The sequence below is a fragment of the Furipterus horrens genome, unplaced genomic scaffold (assembly GCF_987537825.1).
Source record: "Furipterus horrens unplaced genomic scaffold, mFurHor1.1.pri manual_scaffold_17, whole genome shotgun sequence".
Taxonomy (NCBI): domain Eukaryota; kingdom Metazoa; phylum Chordata; class Mammalia; order Chiroptera; family Furipteridae; genus Furipterus; species Furipterus horrens.
The window spans coordinates 10,205,016-10,219,278 of record NW_028327187.1 but is presented as its reverse complement, the minus strand read 5'-3'; the positions used below and the strand labels follow the sequence as shown (position 1 = coordinate 10,219,278).

Genomic DNA, 14,263 nt, shown 5'->3' with positions numbered 1-14,263 from the left:
CGCTCGCTCGCCCCGCGCCGCTCCCGCCCGTCCGCCCGCTCGCTGCCCACCCCGCGCCGCTCCCTGCCTCGCTCGCGCCCTCCTAGGCCCGCCGGCCAGCCCGCTGCCCGGCCCTTCGGGCTCCGCTCGCGCTCTGGCCGTTCGCCGGGGCCGGTCCCGGGCCGGCTCCGCTCCGGCTCCTAGCCTGCTGCTCCCGGAGTTCCGGCTCGGGCGGGCCACCTGGCTCCCGGCGGCGCCACAGGCGCCGGACGCGGACGCCGGGCTTTACTTAGTGCGCTTCTCGCTTCCGCCTCTCGTCCGCACCGCTGTGGCGGCCGCCGGGCGGCACGGCCCCGTGGTTCCAGCTAGCCATGCCCCCTCAGTCTGTCGCCATCTTCCGCTGTGCGGAGAACACCTTGAGAGCCCGTGTGCGAGTGTGTTTGGGGGGAGCGGGGCGGAGAAAGAGGCAAGAAGAGGAGGAGGGAGCGGGACTGGGGCCCCGACTGCGCCTGCGCCTCAGGACTCTTTTCCCCCCCACACACCCCCAGCCCCCGCCGGCCGCAGCCTGTGCTGTTTGGGGATGTTTCCAGTCCACCCCCAACTCCATTCACTTCAGCGCCTCCGTTCATCCGCCCGCTCCCCGCGTGCACACGCCACACGCTGAGTCCCAGGCCCTGGCGCTCCCCCTCCCCCGCCAACCCGGGAGCCCGCCTGCCTCCCCAGGGCGGCCGCTCACTGTCCCCCGAGGGCTAGAGGGCTTTCTGAGGGTGATTCTTGGAAGCAGAAGGCATCTCCATAGCGTCTCGCTGCCTCCCTGGGTCGCCTCCCCCGTCCCCGTGACTAGGCGATGCTCGAGCCGGCTGCGGATCGGACAGGTCCCGTGTCCCTAACTAAGCTGTCACCCTCACTGTCCTGCCCGAGGCCAAGGCGGCCCCTGGTGCTGAAGGACAGCTCCCAGCTTAGCAGCTGTGCAGGGCAGAGCTTGGGGAGCGTCCCGGAGGGGGGCAAGACAGCGGGCTAAGATGTTTAGTAGTGATGGGGTGTCGTTTCTGCCCTTAGTAAGATTTCCAGCAGCCTCTCCCCCGTCCTAGCTTCCTGGCTCCCCCTATAGGACTGCTGAGAATAGCCGAGCGAGAGTTAGGGAAGCTGCGCCGCCCGGATGGAACCATGTGCTTGGGGCCCTCACACAATCACATGGCACTAGGAACTCAGACGAACAAACGTCCTGCCACGCCACTAACCTTGTTTGCATTCCGCCAAATTTCTAGGTGGCCCAGTTGTCTACTCCCTTTTCTCACTCCGTCCCGCTAACTAAATCCCACATTGTGAGTTTTAATCTACCATCACCAGTAAGGATTTGTTAATATTAAGAAAAAGAAAAATAAAGAAAATATCCTTTATTGAATGTATTCTAGGTGTTCAGTTACCACTCTAGGCACTTTACAAATATTATTTCATTTAACCTTCACAACAATCTTATGAAGCAGGCACTACTGTTATCTTTGTTTACATATGAGGAAACTGAGGTTTAGAGTGGCTAAGATGCCTAAGGTCACGCAGCTAGTCATCAGTGAAGTCAAGATTTTTAAGACTTTATTTATTTGTTTAAACAGAGGGTAGGGGAGAAATAGAGTAAGAGAAATATCAAGGTGCCTTTGTCTCTCGCATGCCCCCAGCCAGGGACTTGGCCCACAACCCAGACATGACTGGGAATTGAACCAGTGACTTTTCGGTTCCCCAGACAGTGCTTAATCCACTGAGCCACACCAGCCAGGGTTCTAGACCTCTCTTAACACTCCAGTAAAGCCCTGGAAAATGAAGGTGTGGAAGACACAGTCCTTCCTGCCTTACAGGAAATAATAGTCTACGTGAGGAAGCAGGGCATATATGTTGGCTAGTGGGAGGATTCATGGACTGGAGACTTGGGTTCAGGTCATAGTTTTACCATTGAACTTGTCTTGCCCCCTTGAGAGACTCCTTTCTCTCTCGGCATCTTGGTTTCCCCCTGATTAATGTGAGGGGATGCCAAGGCCTAATAAGATAGATGGGAATCATTGGCACTACTAAGAGGTGGGCTAGGGTCGGTGGGGCGGAAGCAGGGAAGAGTTTCTGGAAGAGGGAGAGTTTGAGCTGGTTCCTAAAGAAGTTGCAGAATGTGCGCGGGTGGGTGGGAAGGGCAGTCCAGGTGAGAGGAACACAGGTGAAAATTTTTAGGAATGAGAAGGAGCCTTGTATGGTGGTGAAGCCACAAGTGTGATAGTTTGGCTGTATTGGTGGTGAGAACTTGTGGGAAAGGGAATAGGGGGATGTGAGCAAGGAACAAAAAGGTCAGGCATTTGGGAGGCCTGTTCTTTCATTATGTTCCAAGTGTTACACTGGGGACTAGGTAGGAGACTCAGATGGATCAGACATGGCCCTGCCTCGATATGCTCACAGGTGACTTTGGGAAGCAGACATTTTAAAGGAGGTATTGCAACCCAGTGGAGTAAGAATACTATGAATGGGAGGGAGGAGAGTGCTCCCTCCTATAGAGGGGGGCACTGATCAATGTTGTCAGCTTCCCTCAGAGATGATTTTGCACAGAGCCATTTGAGTTGGGGGCCATTCATTCATTTATTCAGCAAATGTATATTGAGAATCTGTTATATTACAGGTGCTGTACTAGGCATTCAAGATGTAGAAATGAGTAAAATACATGTCTGGGGTGGAAGGAATTTAGTGGAAGTCTTAAGGGATGAGTAAGAATTGGACAGGAGAGAAGGTGGTGTGTGAAAGATGTCCCAGGCAGAGGGAATGTCATGTGTTAAGACCCAGAAGCAAAGCCAAGATTGGCATGTTCAGAAACCTGCAAAGTAGTTCATTGTGACTAGGTAAGGAACGGGAGCACTTCCAAAAATGAGACTGAGGATTTGGCAGGAACCAAATCATGAAAGGCCCTGGGTGCCATGCTAAGTAGTTTGGACTTTATCCCAAGGGTACTAAGAGCCACAGAAGAGGTTGAAAGATTTTCAGCAGATTTATATTTTTAGAAGATTCATTTGGCTGCAGGATGGAGGCTGGGTTGGAGTGGCAGTTGGAGGAGACTTGAGCCAGGGAAACTAGTTAGGAGACTGGTTAACAGCCCAGGTGAGAGGTGTTAAGGGCTGGACAAAGACTGCAGCATTCTGGGAGAGAGAGGAAATGCACAAGGGAGGCAAATAGCAGAGGTAAGATCAAAAGGACCTAGGACAAGCCTAAATGGAATGAATAAAGTAGGGACAGGGCCTGAAGAAAGAGGATGAAACCAAAGAGTTTGAGTTAGCGACACTGGCGTGACTGGTCCTGCCCACCTAGCAACTGTCTTCTTTCCAGAGCCATTCTTTGTTCAGTCCTTGGAGGGTTCAGTGTTCTGTTTAACAAAGAAGGCTAATCACTTACAGATACCTAGTTCACAGCTGATTGGCATGGCTACAGTGATTGACACTCTCGAATGCCAATGAAAGAGCAGCCTGCCAGGCCCAGGCTATCAGCACTGAGCACCTCTGAAGCTTTCTGTGAGAAGTCACTCAGGCAAGACCCCTTTCCTCTCCCCCAGCACACACAGGGCAAAAAGTGTTTCACAAACGTCCATTTATCCCAGGAGCACAACACAACAATAACTTACCCACCCGGTAACCCGCTGCACACAAGAGAGAAGAGGTGGAAGACCAGCATTTAGAAGAAGCTCTCATTCTCTTGCTGTAGATGATACAAGAAATTGGGATGGGGAAAAAAGGGAAGGCATTGCCCTCTAATCAGGCCCCTGGTGCAAAATAACCTGGTAGGAAGGGGGTTGCTGCTCCCCAGAACTGGCGTATCCTGGCCAGCCTTCTTCCCAGCCCTTTCTCTCCACCTACTTGCAGGTCAGCAGAGGCCAAAGCCAGAGGATAAAGGCGGGTTACTTCTGAGAGCACCCAGAGTGCCCAGGAAGAGCGATAGGGTGCTCTCAAACCGGGGAGGGGAAAGGCCCCCTGGAATAGGGGGAGGCGGGCAAGGTTTTCTGCAGTGAAATTCTGACAATTAGGAAGAAGAAAAAGCAGTAGCCATTGAAAGAGATCAATGTGGTTACACATTTGTTAACTTTCTGTTAAGCTCAGATCTTAAAAGGTCATGGGCAAAAGATGGAAACAAGTAATTAACGGTGAATCTAAGAACCTGTGAGAAGTGTGTCAGGAAGGCTAAAGCACAGCTTGAGCTGAAGCCGGTGGGGGCTCTGCCTGGATCCCACCTTCTGTTTCCCTCCTCCCTCCATATATGGAGTAACTTCCCCCCACCTGCAGACTACACCTGTCCTAGGACAGGAAGGATTGAAATAACCTGCCCTACATACTAGAACTCAGTATCAGGTAGTTCTTTTGCCACCAGTCTGAGTCTGACCTCAGGTTCCACTTCTCCTCTACCATGTTGGTCAGTTACTATCCCTGGCCATCTGTCTCATGTCCTATGTCTGAGTCTGGCAGTCAGAGACCCTGCCTGGCCACCAGTCCCTGTCAGGGCTTAGGCCCAGTCGTGGTCCTTTAGTCTTCCTTTTATGGAGAGAGTCCTGACCCTGATCCCCTCCCAGTGGCTGAGGCCTGATGGCTGAGTGATGGATTCTTTTGATCTCAACTGCTCACTTGTATTTCTTTAAAAAAAAATTCTAATAGCTATAATTACAGTGCTTGTTTGTCGAAATGAAAACTGAAAACAAGTATACAAAACAGTTGATTACTAATTGCGTATTGGAAGCAATAAGAGGTTCCATGGTAAAATTTAACAGCCTCAGCTTCTGCAGTGCTGATCAAAATACCGAAGAAAAAAAGTAGAGGTTTTTTTTTTTTTTAATTTAAATATTTTTAAAAATTTATTTATTTTTAAAGAGAGTGGAAGGGAGGGAGAAAGAGAGGGAGAGAAACATCAATGTGTGGTTTCCTTTCACATGCCCCCAACTGGGGACCTGGCATGTGCTCTGACTGAGAATTGAACTGGCGACCCCTTGGCTTGCAGGCTGGCACTCAATCCACTGAGCCACATCGGCTAGGGCAAGGTTGTTATTTTTTATCTCAAACCAGACCCTCACAGGCTGAGAGACTGAGAGCACATGTGCATGGGTGCTCTAAGATGACCGACCACCTGTTCATGGTCCTACTGGTGAGACCCAGATAACATGGAACCAGTGAGCATGCATGGGGATCACGGGGGGCTCCTTCTCTGGCCAGAGTGGTCCTATCAGAGCACCCAAGGGAAGGCTGGGATCCCTCCAAGGGATCCCTGAGTGGTGGCCGCAGCCCATCCTCTGGGTAGTGGCGTAACCACAGGTATAAGGACAAATGCTATGGGATGCAGATGACCCAGCGAGACAGCCAGGCAGGGACTAAGTGACCACACAGAATGAATTGTGGTTGGTTCTGCCCACCACATGCTTCAGATGGAAGACAGACCACAGATAGACTAGACTCAAGCCGTTATTGCAGAACCCATACTGGGCACATTTCTCTCTTCTGTGTTTGTGGGTCTCCTTGCTTGTATTTGTAACTACTTTAAAAACACACTGAGTTTGGCCCTGACCGGTGTGGCTCAGTTGGTTGGGCATTGTTCTGCAAAACAAAAAGTTGCTGGTTTGGGTCCCATTCAGGGCACATGCCTGGATTGTGGGCCAGGTCCCTGGTTCGGGTGCAAACGAGAGGCAACCGATCAATGTTTCCCTCTCTCCTTCTCCGTCCCTTCCCCTCTCTCTGAAAATAAATAAATACGATCTTAAAAAAAATGCAGAGTTTGGGTTAAAAACCAACCATCAAAATGGATCTCAACACAGATCCAAAGCCCAGAGGGAAGAGCGTTGGGCTGAGGTGACAGCGACTTCTAGAGGCCCCAGGTACCTAAAATCCCTTCTTAGTACTAAACTGTGTGTTCTCATTTTACAAAAAAAGCCTGAGTAATATTCCATAGGAACACCAGAAACTTCCCGATTGGAAATGAGAACTATTTACATTAAATAAAAACCCAGTTGCAGGCTGTGTCTGCCCATGTACAGCATGGTGAAGCACACTGGGGCTGACCATCGGGACAGCTTCGGGCACGCACACCAGAGGGGCATGGCTGCCACATGAGAGGAAAGCCAGGGTTAAAGGAAGGAGTGAGCAGGGGAGAGAGGAGTGCAGCTCACTTCTGGTCCCAGAGCTTACTGGACAATCAGTCTAGTCCGTCATAGAGCCTGTCCCCACTGGTGACACCGGTGGCCTGAATGTACCAGTTCCTGCGACGTAGAGAGTGCAGGTCCAGCTTGTCTGCTGCGACCTCAGCCGCATTCACGGCGTTAGGGAGGTTCTGCTCGTTTGTGAACATGAGCAGGACAGCAACCCCGAGCTCGTCCTCTGTCAGCATCCACATGAGCTCCTCTCGGGCCTCGTTCATGTGCTCTCGGTCATTGTGGTCAACCAGAAAGATGAGCCCTTGTGTGTTCTGGAAGTGGTGGCATCACAGAGGCTGGATCTTGTCCTGGCCGCTCACATGTCACACAGTGAAGCTGATGTTCTTATCCTTCCCCGGTCTCCACGTTGAACCCTATGGTGCGGATGGTGGTCACGATCTCACACAGCTTCAGTGTGCATGGGATGGTGGTCTTCCCTGCAGCGCCTAGGCCCACAATGAGAACACATGAGCGCGCATTTCTTTTTAGCCAAAAAGGCCCTTGAAGAGGTTTGCAGAGATATTCCCCATGATGTAAACAGGAGGGAGAGACCCTGGTGGGAGGGAGACACACTTGGGACCACGGTGCTGCTGCTGCGCTCAGCCAGGTGTCGGTTTTGCTCCCCTCATTTGTATCTCTTAATGTCTAAATTCCTGTACTCACGTTTACCCTCCAATTGGATCCCAGGTTTTCCTATGTTGTAACCCCACTTCAGTTACATGTACTTTTGGCCACGAATAATAGACAACTCTATAATAGTAACTTAAATAGAGGTTTATTTGTCCTATGCAACAAAAATTCCCTGGGATGGTCCAGACCTGATAAGGCAGTCCAACAGTGCCACGAGACCCTGGCTTTTCACCTCCACCATCCTTAGGGCAGGCTTTTTCTTAAAAAAGAAAAAGTAGATCTTATTTATTTATTTTTAGAGAGAGGGGAAGGCAGGGAGAAAGAGAGGGAGAGAAACATCAATGTGTGGTTGCCTCTCACACGCCCCCAACCGGGGACCTGGCTGGCATGCCAGGCATGTACCCTGACTGGGAATTGATCTGGTGACCCTTGACCCTTTGGTTTGCAGGCTGGCACTGAATCCACTGAGCCACACCAGCCAGGGCAGGACAGGCTTTTATCTGTTTGCTTTTTGTCTCATGGTCGCAATACAGCTGCTACAGCTCCGGGCCTCATATCTGTATCATAGATAGGAAAAAGGGGAAACAGCTACCAAGGCTAAGGACAAAGGACCTTCTAGAGAGACTTTGCTTTTTAAATTCAGAATGGAACACTCTCCCCAGTGTCATTCATCTATATCCCTCTGACTAGAATTGTGTCACATGGACACTCCTAGGTGCAAAGGAAGCTGGGAAATCTAGTGCTTTTAGCTGGGCACATTGTTGCTCTGAATAGAGTTGGGATCCTGTAAGGAAGGAAGAAGAAGGAAATCCTTATTGGGCAAGCAACTAGTAGCATCTGCCATGAACCCCAACCACTAACGGCTTGCCTAGACTGCCTTTCCTTTCTTACTAAACCCCTCAGATACTGGGCTTTGACTGCCAGACTGACTTTCTCCTAGCAACTAGCTGGTTTGTTCTTCTAGTACAGGATAGAAGAGACCTGCCTGATTGAACAACAGCACATGTGAAAAAGACCTTGATTTGATTGGAAAGTCAGGACGAGCCAACAGAGTGATGATGCTGCCAGAGAGGTAATTAGATTTCAGGCTGTATTAATAGGAGTATAGAACCAGAACAAGAGAAAAGATGGTATTGCCCTTCTTTACACTTGTCACATCCCACCCAGAGAGCACTGTGCTCCATTCTGGACAGCCCATGTAAACAGGGATACAATGACAGGGCGCACACGTCCAAATGTGAGTCATTAGGCTGGTACATGGGCAACCACCTCATACATGGAACAGTTGAAGGACCTGAGCTTATTTGGTCTAGAGGCGAGCAGACCCAGGGAAGAGTCCCCATGGGGGAAGGATCAGAAGCAGTTATTTAAATTAGGATTCAGAGCCCAGGAGATTTCCAGTGATTAAGTGGAAGAACGGTGAATTAATAACACTAAAAACAAACACTTACATAGTTGTTAGTATGTACCAGGTACTGTTCTAAGCATTTACATACATTAAGTCACTTAATACCTCCATGACAACAATTCCAGGAGGTAGGAACTATTATTGTCTCCACTTTCCAGATGAAGAAAGTAAGGGACGGACAGGTTAAGTCACTTGTTTTAGGTCACAGTGTTAGCAGGTGGCTGAGGCAGACTTTGAACACAAGAGTTCATGCTTACCTTACATCCACTCAGGAGAGGTTAGTGATTCTGGATACTCGGCTGGATTTATACCAGATAGCATTTGCAGCTGACTTGTGGGTGAGTTGGCACAAATGTGGCAGAGAGAGGGTCCCTTTTAAGACCTACAACCTAGGGGATTCCTTAGACATTTCAATACCTTCTCAGTCAAAACAGAGAGAAGTAAATGTCCATAGCTGAGCCCATCTTGGGCTTTCCCTCTCACTTCCAATTTCTAGAATGAGGGACCCAGCCTCATCCCTGGGTAACTGACACAGTGACCTCACCCTAGACTCCATTCCACTTTAGGTCACAAAGGTACAGCAGTGGCACCTCTGTGGCCACCATTACTCTAGAGCTTATAGTATGTAGACTCCGCATCTGTGGCAAGCTGTCACCAACCCAGGCTGACAGAGCAGTTTTCTGACCACAAGGCTCAGAGACTGATAACTTCTCAAAGATACTAGGACCAAATCCACCCTGCCCCACGTTTCCCATTCATTAATCCACTCCCAATTGTAAGCCTCACCTCTACCCTCACATTGATTCTCATACTGCCCTGCTTTTTTCTTGACCCAATCCATCCCTCCATTAAAAAAAAAAAAAAAGGATTTTACTTATTTATTTTTAGAGAGAGGGGAAGCAAAGGAGAGAGGGAGAGAAACATTGATTGATTGTCTCTTGAATGCACCCAATCAGGGAGCTGGCCCACAACCCAGGCATGTGACCTGATTGGGAACTGAACTGGTGGCCTTTCAGTTTGCAGGATGATGCCCAATCCACACCAGCCAGGGCCATCCCTCCAGTTTTGCTCGATCTCCCCAGGCCTTCCACCAGAGCCCTCTGGACCAGCTAGTTTATTTTTAGAGTGGGGGAAGGGAGGTAGAGAGGGAGAGAAACAACCATCGGTTGCCTCTTGTACATGTGTACATGCTGATTAGTCGCCTCTCATACACACCCTGACTGGGACTGAACCTGCAACCCAGGCATGTGCCCTGACTGGGAATCGAACGTGAGACCTTTCTCTTTGCAGGACAACACCCAGCCAACTGAGCCACACTGGTCAGGGCGCCCTCTGCTGACTTCTTATGTGAGGGTGCTTGTTGTCTTTTCCAACACTACAGTCAGGAGGTGGGGTAAGTGTTTTCTTTGCTCCTCATTACTTTCAGACCATTGCTTTTTCTCCCTCTTGCAAAAAACTACAGCTCTTTTGAGGCTCACATCATTTTGATACAACACTCACCCCTTCACATTGTTGTCAAGTACAGGCCTCCTAGTCATATCCTCTGTAGTGGGTTGAATTGTGTCTCCCAAAAAGATGTGTTGAAGTCCTAACCCCCAGTATCTTTGAAGGTGACCTTATTTGAAAATAGGGTCTTCATAGATGTAATCAAGTTAGGATGAGGTCCTACTGGATTAGGGTGGGCTCCTGACTGGTGTCCTTACAAAAAGAGAAAAATTTGGGCACAGAGACACACACAAAGGGAACATGGGCATGTGATGACAGTGACAGAGACTAGAGCAATGGGTCCACAAGCCAAGGCAAGGAATGCCAAGGATTGTTGGCAACCACCAGAAACTCATAGAGATGCATGAAATAGACCTCCCTCAGAGCCCCTGGAACGAGCCACCTTTTCTAACATTTTGATTTAGGACTTCTGGCCTCCAGAACTGTAGAGAGTGCATTTCTGTTGCTTTAAGCAGCCCAGTTTGTAGTGATTTGTTACAGCAGTTCTAGGAAATGAACACACTCTCTTTCTCAATGAAGACTTTGGTTTCTGTCCCACTGGCATTCCCCACCCCCTCTGCCCCCACTGCAAGTCCTGCCATCATCCTAGGGGACTTTAGTGTCCATGTTGATGAGTCAGCCATCACTTGGACCTCCTGGTTCAAAACATCCTCATCTCTTTCACTTTACATCAGCCAACTATTGGGTTGGCCAATAAATTCGTTTGGCTTTTCCGTAAGAAGGCTCTAGTAGCGCTTAGTTGTCTTGTACTCTATTCAAAACAATTGTGTTACATTGTATTGTGACAGCTGTTATATAAGTGTGAATTTAAAAAAACTTATAAAAATTGGTGAATTTTTTGGTAGCCATTTTAATATTGAAGATGGGAGAAAAATACAGAATATTTTTGGCATATTATGCTCTATTTTTCCAAGAGAGGTAAAAATGCAACTGAAATGTAAAAAAGGATTTGTTCAGTGTATGGAGAAGGTGCTGTGACTGATTGATTGAATGTATCAAAAGTGGTTTGTGATGTTTTGTGCTGGAGATTTCTGTCTGGACGATGCTCCACAGTCGGGTAGACCAGTTGAAGTTGATAGTGATCAAATCGACACATTAATTGAGAACAATAAGTGTTCCACCACGCGGGAGATACCTGACATACTCAAAGATATCCAAATCAATAAAGTTACTGGTGAAAATAAAAAATGTGTCTTTGATTTTATGGAAAAAAACTAAATGGACTTTTTGATCAACCCAGTACCTACATTGTCCAAGACTGGACCTGCTCCACTATAAATCCCCAATCTCAATTGAGTCCTCAACACTGCTTCACAATCCTACTAGGCATTAAATTGTCTGAGGACTTCTCACTTTCCAGGATGGCTATTTCCAATCTCCTTCGCTCTTTTCTTACATCTCAAGCCCCCGCATCCACCCTCTCACTCCCTCATAACAGATAACCTCACCGTTGATTTCATGGGGAAGATTGACGTTATCAGGCAGGGTCTCTGCTTCCCACGTTACCTCATCCCTCTGTAGGACTTCCCTCCTGTCACAGAGCAGGATGTGTCCTTCCTTCTCAGAGGACCATTCCCTCCACTGGTGTTTTGTAGTTTATCCCTGCCCAACTTTTCACACTATCATCGATCCCTTTTATCCCCTATGTATTCAACCTCTTCCTCTTAACTGGACGCTTCTCAGTAGCAGGGAAGAGTCCCTTCCATTTTAATATAATGTCCCCTTCCACTCCATATGCCCCCTCCAGTTATCATTCATTCTTCTGCCCTTCCCAATAAAATACTCAAGGGAGTTACCTGTATTCACTCCTCAGCCAACTCCAGTCAGGCTTCTGCCTCATCAGTACTGTGAAATTACTTCCACTCCGGTCTCCGATGACCTTCATGTGATGAAAGCCTAAATGTGCTTTCAAGCCTTAACCTACTTGACTGACTGCTCAGTGGCATTTGGCATTATTGACCACTTCCTCTGTATTGGGACACTTTCTTCTGCTGGCCTCCTTTTTTTGTTTTTGTTTTCCTACCCCTCTGAGAACTCCTTGGTTTCTTTTGGGGCTCATTTTTCCTAACTAGCTCGTAAATGCTGGAGTCCCTCAAAGCTGCCTTCTGTTCTCAGTCTATACTCTCTCATTAGGAAATCTCATCCATGCCCATGGTATGGATCTCGTACTTACAAGGCGGGGGGTGGGGGGAGGGGACCCAGAAAAACCCGGAATTTATTTATAAAAAATTGTGTCTTTATTTTTACATGTTTAAACTTCAGTCACCTTCAAAGGACTCTCAATTTGATGCAATACACCTATCGAGGCATTTTTTCCACTGCTCAAAAGTTTTGGAACGCATCGATTTTGATGCCTTTTAGTGCTTCTGCTGTTTTTGTTTCACCTCTTCCACATCAGCAAAACCCTTCCCTTTGAGGACTTTTTTCATATGGGGAAACAAACCAAAGAAACTCACTGGGGGTGAGACGGGATGAATAGGGAGTGGGGGGAATGGGGGTCATGCCATTTTTTGCCAAAAACTGCTGAATACTCAGTGCAGTATGGACAGGTGTGCTCATAAATCACCCATCATGAAATGGGCAAACATGTTGAAAGTGTTAAAAATTAGTCACTGAAGCTGTACACAGCCTCTTACAACAACACCAGCTGGTACACTGATAGGTGTACCTATCAGTGGGTTCCTAGAGCACTCATCTAGTGGGGGAAGCCTGTACTACAAGGGGCCTGCCCTCCAGGAGATAATTTCATATTTTGGAGGGGGGTCTTCCCTTATATATATCTACTGAGGTGACTGAAACATGACTCAAATTCAGTACACCCTAGACCAAACCTATGGCCTCCTCCTCAAGACCTGGTTCTCTACCAGTTCCCCCCTTTTCAGTGAATGGGAGCCCCAACTATCCAGTTATACAATTCAGAAACCTAGGAGTCATTCTGGCAACCCCTCTCCCTCATATTCAATCATCGCTAAGTTCTGTTGATTTTACCTCTTAAAAGTTGCTTAGTCCCTTTACATTTTTCCAATGACACAGCCAGCCACCTCCCTCATCCACATTACCATCATCTTTCATTTTATGTAGTACAACAGACTGCTCTCTACACATATGCACTGGCTTCTCTTCAACCCATTTTCTACACAACATCTAGAGTGATGTTTTCAAAAGTTAAATATGATTGTGCTATTATCTTGTATAAACCCCCCTAATAATCTCCTACGGTCCATAGAAGAAAGAATTGTCAATGGGGCCTACAAGGTTCTATAAGGTCTTGTCCAAACTTACATCTCCAGCTTCAGCTCACATCACTTTCTTTCTCATGTTCTATGCTTCATTCACATGGGTCTTCTTCCAATCCCAAATCTACCATTCCTTTGTGGCCACAGGGCCTTTGCACATGCTCTCTCTTCTTCTGGAACACTCTCCATGTCCTACTTGCATCCACTTTGCCTGGCTAATCCTACTTAATACTCAGGTGTCAGTTCCAGTATCACTTCCTCAGGGAAGGTTTCCTAGACCAGTCCCTCCAGGCTAGGTCAGGTCCCTTTGTTATATCTCTCAAAGAACTGTCTTCCTTTCCTCCTAGCACTTGTCTCAATTGCATTTCACCCTTATTTGTGGAATTCTTTGGTTTATTACTGTCTCAACCACTACACTCCAAATTCCATCAGAGCAGGAGCCATGCCTGGTTTTGTTTTCCCCTGTTCCTTAAGCAAGAAGTATAGTACCTAACACATAGATGCTCAGTATTTGTCGAATAAATGGATGAATGAGTGAGTGAGTGGGTGAATAGACACTTCAAGTGAGACCATCCCCACCCCATCACAGAGGCGTGGCTTTACACTAACAGATCTTGACTTGTAATGAAAAATATGAAGCACATGTAGACACGGAGGGGCTTTCTTTTGTAGTTACTTCCAGAGGTAGTGAATTCTCCTTGGTGAAGATAACTTCAAACAGGTACCTAAGCAGAAGTTGAATGACTGCTCGTGGCTAAATAGTCACAAGAGGACTAGATGATGTCTCAAGTGTTTGCCATACAAGGGTTTGTGGTCCTGGGGTTTGCCACATAATAAGAGGATGTCTTGAGCAAAGAAGATTCAGACACCATCTGGGATGGAAAATGGAAAAGACATGGAAAAACTGCTTTAGGATCCTAGCCCCACTGAGATCACCTCACTCATTTCCTTCCCTCCCTGAAGGAGTTCTCTGCTGGTCCACATCTGGGAGGGTCATCACTTTTTCTAGATTGATAATGACCACAGGGCAGCAGCTCTTCTACTTCTAAAGCTCTCTGAGTTTCACTATTTACTGTCAATCTGGCTTCCATTTTTTATCTGTCCTGCATAAATTTATTTATTTTTATTTTTTATTTTTAAATTATTTATTTTATTTGTTTGTTTTGTTTTATTTTATTATTTTTTTTTTAGAGAGAGGGAAAGTAGAAAGAGAGGGAGAGAAACATCACTGTGTGGTTGCCTCTCACTCGCGCCCCCAACTGGGGACCTGACATGCAACCTAATAATGTACCCTGACTGGGAATCGAACCAGCGACA

General features: G+C 47.7%; 1 pseudogene; it reads right to left on the bottom strand.

The window, feature by feature from the left end:
* Window positions 1-6,138: 6,138 nt before the first annotated feature.
* Window positions 6,139-6,696, bottom strand: LOC149990471 (ADP-ribosylation factor 1-like; annotated as a pseudogene).
* Between the last annotated feature and the right edge of the window lie 7,567 nt (window positions 6,697-14,263).